General features: G+C 37.4%; 1 protein-coding gene and 1 long non-coding RNA gene across 6 annotated transcripts in view; one reads left to right on the top strand and one right to left on the bottom strand.

Moving 5' to 3' along the window:
* Positions 1–15,838, top strand: part of Rbp6 (RNA-binding protein 6) — a 583,327-nt gene that overhangs the window by 304,412 nt on the left and 263,077 nt on the right. The window lies entirely within an intron of this gene.
* On the bottom strand, positions 3,773–14,740 carry LOC107065883 (uncharacterized). The gene is made up of 3 exons (XR_016178426.1): positions 13,993–14,740; positions 5,350–5,475; positions 3,773–5,283 (listed from the first exon to the last, which is right to left on the bottom strand). It is a non-coding gene; the product is annotated as an uncharacterized LOC107065883 (long non-coding RNA).

Genomic DNA, 15,838 nt, shown 5'->3' with positions numbered 1-15,838 from the left:
ATCCTCGTACGACGGTCATCACCTGTAACGATAACTTTCTAATTAGAAACGTCTCCAGGTAATTATTCTCGCATGATTAATAGTGACGAGTATATGGCAGCTGGGTATCCTAACATATCGGAATTGTCAGGTCAGGATTGCGGGGACAGGTCCGTAGGGTTTGGGAAGAGAACGGTTGGATAGTAGGAGTGGTGATGGTTGGTAGTGGTGGTGGTTACCGACGACTAACGGACCGTTCTCCTCCCAGACTCTGATGCCGTCGGAGATCTTAATCAACGGATCGCACCCCTAGGACTCGGACTTGTGACAAATGAAAAGAGAATGAAAAAGGGGCGAGGAGGTGGTGAGCCGTAAAGAGAGAAGAGAGTACGGTTGTCGCAACGTGCGTGCCTCTTAATTAAATTTTTGCTGACCGAGCGCGTCTTCCTAAAGAAGAAAAAAAAAATAAAATAAAAGACAGAGGAGATAGAGATAGGATAAGTAAAGAGAAATGGAAGAGATAACTCGAAGAGATCGATAATTAAAGTCGTAACAACATATTCAAAATTCTTTTAACGCGTTATCATTGATGCAGAAATAATATTGAAATTCGATCAAAGGGGTTGTTTATTTTAATCATCAAAGTTATCATATTTATTGTACTTTTATCGTTCCATTTTAGCACATCAGATCACCAGTTGAAATCATAATATTTCTTAGGATCTTTCTTTCAACACGATATCGATCAGATAACGACTTTGAAAGAAGAAAGAAATTAGTTAGTCGTCTTCGTTGTCGTCATCGTCGTCGTCATCATCGTCGTCTAACGCGAATATTATCGCCTATGCTAAAGTTCAAAAGTTTAACGAAACCACTTGGGAAAACATTTCGCGTTAAAACGACGATCCCCATCTCTCTTTAATAGGAACGTCTTCGTACTTTCGATAAAATCAAAGGGACACAATGTACATTGCCACAAGCTATGGCATTAGTAACACGCTAAATATAGCCCCCCAATGACAGGAATTAGTAGTTTAACTTTCACATTTATCCGAACGTATCGTTAAAGTTACTAACAATGGACCCCCCCCCTTATCCTCCCCTTTCTATGGTGGTTCTCTCGCGTTGTTTGTCGTAACGACTATCGGTGAACATTACCGAGAATTCTCGAAAGTTATGCATGCAACCAACCCCTGCCCCACTCTCATTCTCTCTCTCTCTCTCTTTCTCTCTTGTGATCATTTTACGAGGGAGAAATATTTGCGGTAAGAAGGAAGAGGAGGAGGAAGAAACCTACCCACCGATCGTTGGAAAGGAATTTCTGATGGATCAGGGAGTCTCTTCCCTTCTATATATATATATTATTTAAATATTCAATATTGTCATAAATCGTTCAAAATCGTCTCTCTCTCCCTCTCTTTCTCTGCGTCACTTTCGTTAACGTCAAATAACGTAACGTTAAATTTGTTTTAATCCCATGTCGTTGGAAGCAGCAGTAATAGGGTGAGAGGGGAGAGAAACGTTTATAGGGGGGCGGTGAAAGGGGGCTCTAAAACGTCCGTTGCAGTGTACGAGGATACCCGGTGTCGTTGTCGCCAACATCGTCGTCGTCGTAGTCGTCGTAGTCGTCGTAGTCGTCCCCGTTGTCGCCGTTGTCGACGACGACGGCGTTGCTGGCGTTGCGGTTGCGTTTCCATGTTAACGTCCTGGAACGGGGTAACCGCGTCCTCGAGAGCGTACTACCAACTACTACGACGATATGCCATTCCAAAGCACGTTGGCTTTAGTGCTTCATTGGAAGTCCTCCCGGTTCCTTGATTGACTCCTCATTAATGCGTTATTCAAAGCGATGTTATATACGTTGGCATAACTCTTCCTGTATATATATATATATATATCTATTTTACATGTGCTTACTATTATCGAACAATATTATTATTACCACAGTTAATGGGGTTTAAACGACAATACCAATTCAAAGTACACTACAATAGTCATTGGTTCTTCATATTATTCAAAAAACTCATTACAATTAACCTATTTAGTTGAATTTTATCGATTGGTTAACCTCCTTCATCAAATGTAACATATACTACTTATGTATGTTAGCTAGCAAGAGGTATTAATTTCAAAGTGTTCTTTGAATATACACCCGAGCCCGAGCTTCTTGTTGCTCGTTTGTATTCGTGGCAGTAAACGCAGCTAATAATCTCCTAAAGGCGGATAATCGCCCGGTTTTACGGCCATTTAATTCACTCCATAAACTAGCGGGATCTTAATGCGAAAGCGCGCACAGAACCAACACAACCACTTTACCCCTTACTCTCTCTCTCTTTACTTCATCGTTTTTCCCGCTTCGATTTCGTATCCACTATCTTCAACCATTTCTACTGACTTATATATATACCACCTCATTTTCTTCTGTCTTTCTTATCTTTCTTTCCACCTTTCACTTTTATCACTTGTGTGAATGTGTGTGTCCCCTCAGCAATGCGTTTTACTAAACTTCTTGAAAGCTTATTCGTTCCGTTATGTAATTTAAAAAAGATAACCCCTAACTTTTCTCTTGGTTCTAATTTTTAATCAAAAATTGTGATTGTTTGTTAAGATATGTAATAATAACGAGTAATGCTGTCAAAAGAAAAAAAGATATTAACAAGTTTTATTTAGAAATAAATATAAGTCATATAAAATAAGAACTAATACTTAGTTAATCGGTCTTTTAATCTTCTATTAAAAGAGCAAATGGGGACCATCATCAGGATACGATGTAATAATACAGCACGAAATTTCGATTATACGAGGGTAAAAAGTGGCGGCAATCGGAAAGAATAAACAGAGGAAAGGGTGATAGAAGTGTACAGGTCGTGGTGGTGGCGGTCTCTTGCTTCGCGATCGCCTAGGGCTGATTTATTTCGTCGGGTGTTACTCGTGGGGCACTTTCAACGAAGAGAGACAGAAGACCTCAGCATTTCTGTTAATAATTCGCACGCTTGTTCTTTACCTCCTGGCACTTCCTATGCTCTACTCCTGTTCCGTTCTGTTTCGTTCTCTTCTTTCTCTTTTTTTACTTTCCTACGCGTACACCAACATTCTCTCAAACTCCTCTTCCCTTTTACTCCTCTTACTACTCCATTCCGCGACAGCAACACGAGTAGTAACCAGTAGTAACGCAAACACGCTGGAGCGTAGCACCCGCCCGCCTAATTCGGTTAGAGCAAGCCCGCAAAAATTATATCCAATTATGTTCCTACGATCTTGGAAAAGCAGTCATCCGCCAACTATTCAACCAACAAAACCCAACCTCTAGAAACTTCCGAGAAACTTCACTTTTCGGCAAACCCTCTGTCTCTTTATTTACATTACTGCATTTTAATTATCTTTGCGCGTGATTATTTTTTGTTTTATTAGGCGTAAGCTTTCAATTATCAAATTCGTCTCTTGGATATGTGAATGGTAACATTCGATTTGTTCTTATAACGATCAGATATAAAATATAAGTAGGATATAATATCGATTGTGATAAATAGTATTTGTAATAATATGATAAAATAGTTAATTTAATAAAAGTTTATTTTTTTAGTTGGTTTAATCAATTCAGTAATTAATTTATTCAATCTTATTTTATATAGCAACTAAATATATATAATATATATGAAATATATAAATATGAATATAATATTTAATATTATATTAAAATAATAAATGTATAATATATTATTACTATATTATATATATATATATATATATATGAAATATGCAAAAAATAATAGAAGGGTTGTTTGTAGTTTTATAAAAGATGTAGCAATAATTAAACAATATAACTAGAATTTTCTATAACAATTTAGAGTTTTTATATCTTCCAAATAAGAAATGTTGACATTTTGTTGTTGTTATAAAAAAGTACGAGGACAAATCTCCAATTTTCAGGTTCCGGACAGCGCGTAGTAAATACACTTGGCCTGTTCTCTAAGGGATGCACGAAGCTCGTCGTTGCAAGAGCCGGTAGAAGAGGTTTCACTCGCACTTTCTAGCATGTCCTCAGGAGACTATGCGTCCCAGGCCTCAATAAACCTTTCTACTTACTCGCTTTTCAAAGGAGTAGATTTTTCCCTCCCGCAGGTGTCTCGTCGAGTGGTTGGTAAAGCTTCGAACCCGCTTTCTTCTGCCTCCTTTTGTTCATCTCGCTCTGTTTCTCCTGTTCTCTATCTATCTATCTCTCTTTCTCTCTCTTTATATCTTTTTTATCTCTTCCTTTCCCTCTTTTTCTTCTTCTTCTTCCCCTCTTCTTTCGTCGAAGCATCTTTTTCTCTATTCCATCCTTTCCCTTCGGTCTTGCTTGCCATTCATCCTTCTTTCTCATCTCACCAACCAACCAACCTCCATTTTGCCTTTCGTTCCTCTGCCTCTCCCCTTCCCACCCCTAACTCTCACACGATGTTCTCGCTTTTCACCGTAAGCGTCGTGCGAATGTATTATACATACAAAAATTCTGTGGTTACTGAAATTGGCAGATTTAGATGGAAAGAAATTTTCAATGGACAAATGCGTATACTAGTAAAAATGAAAGTATTATATAAATGTATTTAAAATTTTTAATTATTATTATTTTTTTTTTTCTATGTATAATTGTATAAGCACGCGGAAAACAATTTCTCGATCAGGGTACGCAATAATTTGACAGATTTTTAAGAATATATTATTTGGTAAATTTTATATTAAAACAATTATTAGTTAATACAATTGTTGCTGTCAATTTATTTCAATAAAATTGCTTGAAATCATCCCCGAATTTTATTATCGTTTACAACGATGTAATAATTTAGCTCGTTGTTAGCCACACAAAAAAATTTTCTTGTTTACTTTAATCCACCCCTAAGTAAAGAAGACAATATCTCTCGTTCTTTCGAATTATTATATAATTCAGAGTTTCCGTGTTTATCGAAATAAAAGAACTAATGGCGAATGCAGTCGGATAGAATAACAACGGGACACGCTATTATTGCCGTGGTTTCCCTTCTCATCGTCTTCGTCGTCGTCGTCGTCGTCGTCGTCTCGATGAAACAACATTCCGCGTTGGCGACGTAACGGAATGATACTATACCATTCTCAAGAATACGACTAACTTATATTAAAAAAAAAAAATAATAAAATGTAAATGGAGAACGCCGCCTCTCGTGGTTTCATAGCTATCCACTCGACTGAATTTTTTTCTTTCCTTACCTCTCTCTCTCTCTCTCTCTGTCTCTTTTTATCTCAAACTCCAAAGTTGTGCCCAAATCGAAGAAGATTTTATGCTCATCGCTGCAAACAAAAAATTAGGGATATAGTTTATAGTCGGTAGTTCAACGAAGAGTGAAAATTTAATACCTAGGAAGTTTGTTTCTTGTCTCGTTTTCTCTCTTTCCCTATCTATCCCTTTTCCCTTTAATTTTTTCTGGTTTGCGTTCAACGAGAATTATTTTGTAAGACATCCTTTTTTTTATCCGTTTCATCCTAGAATATAAAATAATATAAATTCTGGCGTTAAAAACGTAATCATTACTGTTGCAATTACCCAACAAAAATTTTCTTTTAAACAAAGAATATAGATAATAATATTTTATTATTTTTTAGATTAATAAAAATTAATTTTTTAAAATTATTTTTTAGATATAATATATTTAGATTTTAATAATAAATTATTAAAATCTACTTCGAACATCTTCTGTAATGTAAGAAACTTTATTTTCTACCACATTTAACCTCGCATGACTTTGAATAATAGCTCGTTGAATTCGTCTCAGCATTTGCGATCACATCTCATTAAAAAAAAAAAAATAATATTCATTTAAAAAAATGCAGATGACCTTGAAATCTCCTCTATGCCTCCACCCACGCAAAAAATGTTCAAGCCAAAAAATGCCCCTCATCATGCCATGTAAGTTGCGTATATAAAATTTTTCATATTGTTATAAACAACGACAATATTCTAACTGGACAGAGATATTGTCCCACCCTGTATATTAAATATAAAATAATAGAATCATATAATTAATAAATTCCATCATTCGTTTACTCGTTGAGAATGGCTTAAAAGAAGAAGGGTGTGTAGAAAACTCATAGGACAATCGACTGTGGATCGGGGCTGGGTTAGGTAGTTTGAAGGGTGGGTAGTTTAGTGAAAACATTTGGATAGAAAGAGATAGACAAGTACGTCATTATAAATGCGCTCGGTACACGCGAGTCGAATGGTTTTAAAGTACTAAACTGACCGAACCACCACCGGTGGTTGCTTAGTTCTGTTACAGGTGTCTTTGTGTGTGTGTGTGTGTGTGTGTGTGTGTGTGTGTGTGTGTGTGTGTGTGTGTGTGTGTGTGTGTGTGTTGTATATATCCAAGTAGTAATACATTGTCGGTGTGTGCGTTTAAGAGATAACGGGGAAGTTACACATGTGACCGCTGGCAGTCGTGTCACGTTATCGTCACGTGTCGCATGAACCGAATGCTTCCTTCCTGAAAGGACTCTGCGTATCCTCTTCTCTACGTCGCGTACACTTTGACCTCTTCTGACAAGGAAACTTTGTTCGATATATAGAAATATACCCAGGTATAAGCTTCGTGCTTTTACCCAACCTTGTGTATATGATCCATATACCAGAGAAACCTACGGAATATTAAATTTTCCGGTGACCGATAGTAAGCCGTTTATCGTCGCCAGTTCCACGATACTATCATCCTATTCGCATTTGCAGCTTGCTGCAACTCCCATATATATATAAGGAAACTTTTACTATACAAATATCATTTATTTTCAATTTTTACGAACTCTTATGATTAAAGTTGATGTCGAAAACATGCGATCAGATACAACGAAGAAAAGGGAGAGAAGAAAAAAGAAGATCTACCAAACGAAAAGTAGTGGATTTTCCGAGGTTGTTAGAAAGAGGAAGGGTCGAGGAAAAGATATTTGGATTTTAGCGACATACGTAGGAACGAGATAAAAATAAAGAGTGGGGAAAAAGTATTATCGTTTCGAAGCAATATCAAGAAAATATTCAGGTATGTTTCATCCCGTTGTATGGTATCATGTTAGATAAGAAAATAAGTAGTGGCTATCTCATGGGAAAAAGGGATAAGGTGGAGGCTGGAGGAATCGAATTTTTGTCCTCCTCTCTTTCTCTCTCTTGTGCAGGCCGTTTTATGGCTATTTTTTCGCACATTGCTGGACTGTTATCGCGTCAACAGAAATGAGAAAACGAGGGTGGAGGACCGCTATTACCCCTCGGCTTATGAATATCGTTCGCGAGAACGACGAATGGAAATCTTATTTTTATCCATGACGACGATAACGCGTGATAGCATGCAAGCAACCAAGAAATAGTTTTCACGATCAACAGTGTTCCGTGTATCATGTCTATGTATAAACGCGTGTATGATTAGTTCATCAGAATATGAAAATCACACGACAACTAGCACCTGAATTATCAAATAAAGCAACCCAAATAATTACTGGTCCTTAAAATTATTGTTTCAGAATGCAAATTATAGTGATATTATGTTTCAAGCATACGTTTAATACTTGCTCGTAGCTTTTGCAAAAACTTGTTGAAATTTTACCGACCAAACCCTTTCATTCGTACCTCTCACACCTTCCCAACTTTCCCATTTTCAGTGACATTCAAAAGTAATGATACTTACATGTGTTTATGCAACGAACTTATCTAGGCTTGTGAGAGAATGAAAGAGAAGAACAAGAAGGAGAACGAGAGAGGAACATTAACGCGTTGGTGAATGTGAAAATTACATTCCGACCTGGTAAACGATGGGTACCATGCATGCAATCCAATGTACAAGACAAGGCCAAAAGCTGAGCGAATAAATGAGTCCTGTATCTCTTTCCGTCCTTAACGGTACGTTAACAGTGGATAATACAGAAGCAAAGTTATAAATTAGGTTATAACATCGAAGCTCCTAGGTCTGAGGCATCGTTTTTGTATCGTCTCTACCATGACTCCCCTAACTTTGTCTCGTGTGGCAAACAAATTTAGCAGACTTTGTTGCACCAAGAGGGAGACAAAGACAAAGTCTCAGATGTTTCGAAGTGTTTATAAAAGAAACGTTCTATAAAATAGTTTTGTTACAAAAGGGCCATTCTTAATAATGTTAAAAATAGACATTTTTAACCTTCCTGGTCGATTTGAGTTCTCGGAGAAGAGGTGAAAGCGGGGGGGGGGGGCTGCTTGTTGAAAATCCTCGAACGACGACGATGACGAATGAAAGGATAGAACGAACGCCTAGTCAGATCGTAAAGTAGCAAGCCGCGGCAACGCAGGATTATTGTACGTACAAGAGATTTGCCGCCTCTGGCCCTTTTATACTCTCAGTCAAAGGGTGGTCGTGGTTGCTATGGCAACAGACAGTCGGAAGCCAGATCCTACCCTTCCATTTCTCCGGATGCAAGAGCCCTGACGTCTCGCTCTTTTGCGTCAAGTGATTCTCTTGCACCGTCCTGCGATTCTCTCTCTCTCTTTTTCTCTCTTTCGTTCTACCACCCTCTCTTCTTTTTCTTATTTTTTTATTTCCTATCCTTCGTCTATCCTTTTCCCCACTATTCTTTCTTTTTTTCCTACGTGTCTTTTACTCTTCTTCTTCTCATCGTCGTCGTCGTCGTCGTCGTCGTTCTCCACCTACATTACCTCCACCTCCACCTTCACCTTCACAAATCCTCTTCTTTTCAAAACATTACAACTACGTCTGTAGATTTGCTACGTGATGAGAAAGAACAACGTCTACGTACATATTTTTGTCAATTTTACCTATTAGAGATTAGGGATAAATTTGCACGAACTCGCGAGAAACAAGTTATACAAGGTTTGAAAACATTTCTTCTGTTTCTCCCCCTCTCTCTATCTTTCTTTTGATTCTTTTATCACTTTATCTCCATCTTCTTTCTACTATGACAATAAATATCAGTGAGTGAATAAAAGTTGTATAAACAAGATATAACATTGCACGAGGAATATTTTCAATTGACGAATCGGTTTTTTAGAAGTTCATTCAAGATACATCGAACGAATCCTTCTTTTTATCAACTACTCACGTTAAATAACTTTAGCGAGAAGAAAATCATAACTATAGGAATTTACAAACGTTAGAGAAACAGACATTAGACCAAAAGGAAGGGATATACAACACCCTTATTTCAAACGCGAAGAAAGATTTTAGTTTCGAGAAGAGAAAACGAAGTTGAAAGTTTCTTCCCAACTTGGTGATGGTGGTGGGGAAGGTTAGTGTATTCAAAAATGTCTAATAATCACTCAGGAAGACGCGGGTCGAATATTCAGGAGGGCATCAACAGGTGGTCATCCACCTCTTTTTTCTCTTCTGTATCCTCGGTATTCGACAAAGCTGCTTCTAAAATCTTTTACTCCTCCTACATTATGAACTTTAAATGCAACTCTTGACACAGAAAGTGTTACGCATTTGTCTTTTTTTTTTTTTTAAATCGTTTTAACATTTGTGTAAACACACTTTGTTAATAATTATTTGATCCTAACTGTACTTTAAGTTTAATTTTATATTAAATTTATCATCTAAAAAGATTTTTTTTTTAAACGCAAGCAAGATTTTTATCAATTATTCGATTTATATTTTAGTGATATATGTTCAAAGTAAAAAAGGGAAACTAAAAAGAGAAAGATAAAGAAGAATAGAAGAAACAAAAATGAAAATGACGAGAAGAGAAAGCGCTTGCTTAGGATTCTCGGCTATCGAGTTATTTCAGCGTCAGAGTCAAGATAAGCGTTATCATCCGTCCGTACCATCCTCTCCACAGTCATGAATATTAACGAATCTCGACATAGTGCGACGGATAAGATTTGAAAATGGTTAACGATAGAATTGTTGCATTTGTATTCGCGTTATACGATATTCACAAATGAAATTAACTAAATCATTCTTCTACCATTTTAACTGTGGACCGATCATGCGATTTTTAGGTCAATAAATGGAAATCACGAAACTCTAAATTCTTTTTTTCTATTTTTCATTGAGAATCCCACGACTGATTGGTAAAATAAGGGGGTTGAAAAACTTTAGCAGTATTTGAAATTAGCCAAAAAAAAGTCTTTTTACGAAATTGGCAAAATCGTGTACGCGAATCGTTTCTCGAAGAGCAAATCAAATTCGAATGTCTCAATCTCAAGAAGTTTGCTACTAAATCGGATAAACCCAAAGCGGGTCTTTCTCAACGTTTCTACTCGTCGTACCCGTTCGTTCGTTCATTGTCTCGGACAGCGGACAATTATTCCTCCGTTAATTGAGTTACGTGGCGGCCTAAATGCTATATGAATATTCATATTGTCATCGTGAAATCCATTTTCTCTCTCAATCTCTCCCTCTCTCTTGGTTTATCTCACTTTTTCTTCGTATCTACCTTTAGAAGATACCTACCGTGCACATCGAAAAGAAGAACAAGAAAAAGTTGTTGGGAATTAAAAATATAATGAAATTACAAAATTATGTTCTCTCGTAATTTCTTGCAGATGGTTAATAACAATTTGTTGAGCTTTCCCATTTCTTTTGTTTGTAACATAAAAAACAATTAAACAATCTTACTCCTTTAATAAATTTTACAATCTTTTTTTGTGAATATATGTAAATCGTATTTTAATAATATGTTTATAAAAATTGAATGACCATTTTTCGGTAATATATAAAAATAATTCTTTTAATATTTAAACAATTTTTATTTAGATACGTTTAACTAAGATCTTACATTTAATCGCGATGCTTAAGGTTCGAATATAAAAACGTGTATTTCTTTTTTTACTTCCTGCTTTTTCTTTTTTTCTTTTTTTTTCAACGAAAATCTTGCAGCAGCTAGAAAGCTTTCTTGTGAAAAAAAACGCGTTTAGCGACAAAATAATTGCGGACGGTTGAAAGACGTTCTTATCATCAGAAAGGTCGGGATGAGGAAGAAAAAGAAAAAGAAGAAGAAAAAGAAGGGAAAAGGAAGTTAGAAGGAAAAAAAAAGAAAAGAAGAAATAAGAGAAGAGAGAGCAGTAAGACGAATCAGTCAGATTTTTCTCTCGTTTTTCCCCATTTCCCGATTTAACCAGACTTCCTCGAGTTGCGTGATACGACAAAGTGAGTCTTGGTCGTTGCCGTCGTCCTCCCCCGTTCAACCCCTCCTTCACCACCACCTCCTCCTTCTCGTCGTAGTCGTCGTCGTCGTCGTCGTCGTTGCGAGGTGGGCGGACGACGAGGTGACTTAGAGAGATTGCGATTTGCATAATGCAATTCAACGGAATCCCGTTTCAAGGAAAAGTCAAGAAGAACAGGGCAATTACAATGAAACTCCATGGGGCGCAGTGGCTTTCATGGCCCTGCTGCTACTATACCTACCGGCCACCTAGGCGACATCAGCTTTATAAATATTCAGCTGGTCATTAAGGTGAAAGAGCCAGCACCGAGAAAAAGAGAGAGAACGATAGAGAAAGTAGAGGGCTAGCCGAAAGAGAGTGAGAGAGTGGAAGAGAAGAAAAAGGGAGAAAAAAAAGGAAGAGCCAGAGAAAAGGGATAAAAGTATGGGCGAATGTATATAAAAGTTTTACGCGAATAGAACCTAAAGCCGGCCGCTGTTACGTGCTCTCGCGGTTTCCGCTAATTTCATTCAAAATACACCCCGCTATCTAACCGTGCGTCCTTTGCGCCCTATACAAGTTCCCCACGCCCTTCCTTTTCTTGTCTTTTTTCTTCTCCTTTTTTTCTAACAAAATAGGCGTGTGCGTTCTCTCAACTCGTTTTGTATCTTGGGTGATAATACGAACATATGTATGCAATCATGCAAATGTTATGCACGTGATACAGATTTTTTTTTGCAAATTTTCTTTTTCTTTTTCTTGCTCTAGGCCAAATTAAAACGACTCGAGCTGGTGACGAATGTTTTTCTCGTAGCAAAAAGCGTAATGAAAATGAACAAATGAAAGGTGAAACCAGTGCAATTTTCATTCTCGTTTTGGTTCTTTCTTCTATTTTTCGTTGCGTTTACCATACAAAACCTATCCTAGTTCTACGCACATTGATTAACGCGATATTGTCGAGTAGAGAATTTGAGCTAACAATCGCCATGATCGCGAGAACGAACGCTCTTTGTGACAACATTCAAAGGGGGAGTAGTTGGAATTGGGAAACGACGACTAGGGCCGGTGATAATGGCAGTTCTCGACCATTGCGGTTTCGCCCTACCCCCTCAGCATAAGGCAGACCACATTCGGATATATTATTATTCTCGCACAACCAACACTATGGTTATTATTTTAATACCGTTTTTAGAAAAAAGCATACGTTTCAAAAATATATATACATGAAATATTGGAAGTCTTTCGGTTAAATTAAAATGAAATTCTCGTTGACGGAACGTTGGATGGATAGAAAAAGCTGAGTAAATCTGCATATTAGTTGATCGTATAAATCATGCCCTGTCCATTCCCATAATTTTAGTCATCTATTTTTAAAATTAGGTTTTTTTTATGACAAACTGTGTTAATCCAATCAGTATATATCCAAAGTATTATATATTATTTATTTTTGTTTTTTTGTTAATTAGGACAAAAGTTACTGGCTATTCTAAAAGTACTTAGAAACAATCCAATTTCTAACTATAATAATAGAATTAATATCAAGAAAATTAATATTTCATGTTTGATTCTAGTTATCAATATATGCTACGGAATCTTCGATTCATATCGTGTAACATTACTTTGTTCACGCTTGCGTATACATACATACATGCATATATAACATACGTATCATAACATACCCATGGACAAGTGAAACTCGTAATTTTTCCGAATGCAAATGAAAGCGGTCTACACAGCAATAGCCCAGAGAGAGAGAGAGAACCGTCCATCAGACATATGAAATCTCCATAATCTATGAAACTTCCCATTGAATGGGTATAGACTTGTGATAGATGTTCCTGTTTGAACGATCGTTCTCGTTATGGTCGTTCAACACCGATATGCCCTAACGCGTTCGTTCCCCTTTTCTATCCCTTTTCACGATTCTCTAGTTCTCTTATACACTTATATACAATTCTATCCGAATTGAAAAGCCGATCGCACGAAACGTAGTCGGACTAACTTTACTTTCGTGGAAAAAGAGATAACGCAGCTAGCTATCTAGTCTAAAGCATTGCGCGAGTTTTCGAGCGAAGACAATTGGCTGATTGTCTTTGTCTCTCGGAAGAAAATGAGATGAAAAAGAGAAAGAGAGAGAGAGAGAGAGAGAGAGAGAAAGAAAGAGAGAGACAAGATGGGGGGAAAAAGCGGATTAAGGCGGTTGGTTAAAGAGCAGTTACTGTACAGTTTGTCGGCAAAGTAGAAGAGGAGTCGGACGTAGTGGGATGAAATCTTGAGAAAGATAGGTGTAATGCGAGCATTAGATGAACAGAGTAAGAGAGAGTAGATCGGTATCTAGAACGGTGATAGGACGGTAAAAAAGGAAGGTTGAATATGTAGGTGTAACGTACGTAGAGTAGACTAGCTTGCACCGACTCAAAATATATACGTCGTCGTCTATAAGTAGTTTTGGGGTCCTACTGTATAGCAACCAGAGGTAAGGAAGAAAAGGGTAGGAGCCCTTTCTCTCTCTCTCTCTCTCTCTCTCTCTCTCTCTCTCTTTCTCTCTGAGTAGCTAGCTATATAGCTGCCGAGAACGCACACTACTGCCAACGCTATTCTGCAATAGTAGAAACTGTCGAGTTAAGTAACTGCTGGTACTTACAGTAAGTTCGCGCGCAATGAGACCGCCTACATAAATACACCTAATACACTCGCCTCTTTTCTAATCTCCCTACAATCCCCTTTTCCACTATTCTCCTTCTCCTTCTCCTTCTCCTTCTCCTTCTATTTCTCTTCCTTTCCTTCCTTCCTTCCTTCTTTCCTTCCTTCCTTCCTTCCTTTCTTCCTTCCTTCCTTCTAGGTAGCTAGCTATCCTTTCTAGCTCAGAACGCGCAACCCATACTTACCCTTTCCCTCTTGTTTCGCGGTAAATTCTCTCGGTGGCGAGCTCGCTCGTGGGTAAAACCTTTTGGCGCGATACAACCTTACGTGGCTTCCGTTCGTAGTAATATTAGTAGTAGTAGTACCTCTCCCTTTCCCTTCCAATCTTGAGCTTTTCGACAAACACAAAGCTCCTTTTAATTGTCTTTCGCGTTTCTTTTTTGTCTTCTCTTATCACCCTCCTTTTTTCTCGAAACTTGCCCCCCTTTTACGCGACATGATCGTAATGAGCGCACCCTTATACGTCTCTCTCTCACTTTGTTCTTTTTTTTTTATCTCAACAAGCGACTTATTTTCGGAGGCCAGGCATCGATGGCTTTCTGCGTCCTCGCACGTATCCCGAATAATCCTACGTAAACCGGAAGAGCCCTCTTTTCTGCTATGAGTGAAGAGAACGTGACAAACAAATGCACCATGTCAGCCTAGTGTGACACTCTTCCGTGACTGGGTCGGCTCAGCGAGAAACATGAGAGAAGAGAGGCTGCCTGTGCCTGAGGGGTGGCTCAGCCTGGAAGGGTGTCTGAGAAAAGGAACGAGAGAGAAAGAGAAAGAAAGAGAGGGGATGAAAAGTAGAGGATCGTAGAAGCCGTGCTCAAGTAGACAAGGGACACGTCAGCTACTATCCTTCTACTACTCAGCCTTTTATAGATTATTCACGTACAAAGGTTGCGTGACAAGTGCCTCGGTATAAAACACGCGCCACCTTGAATGATAGATTCGCATGTGTCTAGTTTTATATATATATATATATATATATAATATAATATATACATATATATATAAAATATAAAATGTATCTACGAATGAAAAACTACGATTCAAATTTTGAATATATTTTTACAAAAAATAAAGTAGAAAAAGAGATAAATAAATAGATAGATCAGAAGAGAGTATGTGTGTATGTGTTACATTGAAAAAGTATTTTTACATTAGTAACTTTTCACTTATTAAAATGTTTCGTTTCGTTTAAACGTTCTCTTCAAATTTTGATATAAAAAAATTCTTGAATAATTTTTTTACAAACAGAAGAACTTCTTTATAAATGTTTCACATATAGCTAGTAAAGCTCAAGGAATAGTAGGAAGAGGTGAAGAAGAGGAAGGAGTGCTCGTGATTTCCTGCAAGTTTTTCCATTAAAGCGAATGGAAAAATCTCGTGGAGAAGATCGCAACCAGCCCGCGCGCCTAAAAACCTTTCCCTCTTTTTTTTTTTTTTGCTTGCGACGATCGGGTTATGTAAGAAAAGCTCACTTGCGCGCGGTCGCGCACCCGCGCAAGGGCCGACCGTGTTACGTAAGAAAACTTATAGTCGACTCGTATTTAACGAGCAAACTTCATTTCAAAACGCTTCCGAGTCTTATCTTTTCGTAAAACGTTGTAGCCATTCGCAGAGTGGCGAATCGTTTGCTTCTTGCTCGATTTCTATCTCTTTTTCTTCCTCTAATGGCTTCCGAATTCTCGATATTGCCCGCAAGCTTTAATTAATCTTACCAGAGGATATCGATCAAATTAATAAACTCGTTTCTTTCGTCAGGCAAATTTCGTCAAAGCTCTTATTTTTATTCAGTTGCTTCTTCCTTCTGCTATTCATCAAATAATTAATATATTTATATAGAATAATTATTATTATTATTATAATTTTCGTTATCGAAATTAATCAACTTCAAATTACACCTCAATTTTTAATAATAATCATACATCTATTATACTTAAGAATGAAACAGGTGCTTTAAGTACACAGCAATCAATTTAACGACTATAATCGATGCATCTTTAAAAGTAATTACAATACTAAACGTATATTTGAATGACT

Source organism: Polistes dominula, unplaced genomic scaffold (genome assembly GCF_049000335.1).
Source record: "Polistes dominula isolate Pdom_NZ unplaced genomic scaffold, Pdom_raw_medaka contig_77, whole genome shotgun sequence".
NCBI lineage: Eukaryota > Metazoa > Arthropoda > Insecta > Hymenoptera > Vespidae > Polistes > Polistes dominula.
This window is presented reverse-complemented; position numbering and strand designations above follow the sequence as displayed.